The sequence below is a fragment of the Arachis hypogaea genome, chromosome 13, assembly GCF_003086295.3.
Source record: "Arachis hypogaea cultivar Tifrunner chromosome 13, arahy.Tifrunner.gnm2.J5K5, whole genome shotgun sequence".
NCBI lineage: Eukaryota > Viridiplantae > Streptophyta > Magnoliopsida > Fabales > Fabaceae > Arachis > Arachis hypogaea.
The window spans coordinates 62714744-62716629 of NC_092048.1; the positions used below are offsets into that span (position 1 = coordinate 62714744).

Consider the following 1886-nt stretch of genomic DNA (forward strand, 5'->3'; position numbering starts at 1 on the left):
GTTTTGATCCAAAATTTTCATGCATTGAGTCTTTGGGTTGTTTTTCTCTTTCTTTATTAAAATTCAAAAATCAAAAAAATATCTTTCCCTTTTCTCTCATAAATTTTCGAAAATTTGGATTGACATTTTCAAAAAATTTTAAAAATCAAATTGTTTCTTATGAGTCAACTCAAATTTTCAATTTGAAAATCTTATCTTTTTCAAAATCTTTTTCAAAAATCAAATCCTTTTCATTTTTCTTTCATAATTTTCGAAAATTTCAAATTGATTTTCAAAAATCTTTTTCTTATTTTCATTTCATATTTTCGAAATTAATACCAACATTTAATATGATTGATTCAAAAATATTAAGTTGTTACTTGCCTATTAAGAAAGGTTCAATCTTTAAATTTTAAAATCATATCTTTTTGTTTCTTGTTAGTCAAGTAATCAACTTTAGTTTTCAAAATTAAATCTTTTCAATTCCTTATCATATCTTTTTCAAAATCAATTTCAAAATTCTTTCTAACTTCTCCCCTAACCTCTAATCTTTTTAAAATTGATTTTTAAATCTTTTTCAATCAATCTTATCTTTTTGTTTCAATCATATCTTTTTCAATTTCAATCATATCTTTTTCAAAAACAAATTCCAAATCTCTTTTACTCAATCATATCTTTTTGTTTCAATCATATCTTCTTCAAAACTGCCCAACTAACTCTCCACCTTTAATTTTCAAAAATCCCTTCCCTCTTTTTCAAAATTTCGTTTTAATTAACTAATTGTTTTAATTTTAATTTAATTTAATTTTAATTTTAATTTTTGAATTTTAAATTTAAATTTAAAATATTTTTATTTTATTTTGTTAAATTTTTGAATTCTTCTCTCATCTCTAATCTCCTTCTATTTATCTATTCATCCATTAACACTTCTATCCTCACACTTGTGTTTGGATTATCCATTCTTCTTCACTCTAATTCCCTTTCTTCTTCTACTAACAATAAGGAACCCCTTTTCTGTAACATAGAGGATTCCTCTTCTTTTCTTGTTCTCTTCTCTTTCATATGAGCAGGAACAAGGAAAAGGGCATTCTTGTTGAAGCTGATCCAGAACCTGAAAGGACTCTGAAGAGAAAACTAAGAGAAGCTAAATTACAACAATCTAGAGATAACCTTACTGAAATTTTTGAACAAGAAAAGGAGATGGCAGACGCACCTAACAACAATAATGCAAGGAGGATGTTTGGTGATTATACTACACCTACTTCCAAGTTTGATGGAAGAAGCATCTCAATCCCTACCATTGGAGCAAATAATTTTGAGCTGAAACCTCAATTAGTTGCTCTAATGCAACAGAACTGCAAATTCCATGGACTTCCATCAGAAGATCCCTATCAGTTTTTAACTGAGTTCTTGCAGATCTGTGAGACTGTTAAGACTAATGGAGTAGATCCTGAAGTCTACAGGCTCATGCTTTTCCCTTTTGCTGTAAGAGACAGAGCTAGAACATGGTTGGACTCACAACCTAAAGATAGCCTGAACTCTTGGGATAAGCTGGTCACGGCCTTCTTGGCTAAGTTCTTTCCTCCTCAAAAGCTGAGCAAGCTTAGAGTGGATGTTCAGACCTTCAAGCAAAAAGATGGTGAATCCCTCTATGAAGCTTGGGAAAGATACAAGAAGATGACCAAAAGGTGTCCTCCTGACATGCTTTCAGAATGGACCATTCTGGATATATTCTATTATGGTCTGTCTGAGTTCTCCAAGATGTCACTAGACCATTCTGCAGGTGGATCCATTCACCTAAAGAAAACGCCTGCAGAAGCTCAAGAACTTATTGACATGGTTGCAAATAATCAATTCATGTATACTTCTGAGAGAAATTCCGTGAATAATGGAACGCCTCAGAAGAA

General features: G+C 30.9%; 1 non-coding gene across 1 annotated transcript; it reads right to left on the reverse strand.

Annotated features, from left to right (window-relative positions):
* Nucleotides 1-1578: 1578 nt before the first annotated feature.
* LOC112740083 (small nucleolar RNA R71) lies at nt 1579-1686 on the reverse strand. Its single transcript, XR_003171017.1, has one exon. It is a non-coding gene; the product is annotated as a small nucleolar RNA R71 (small nucleolar RNA).
* Nucleotides 1687-1886: the final 200 nt, after the last annotated feature.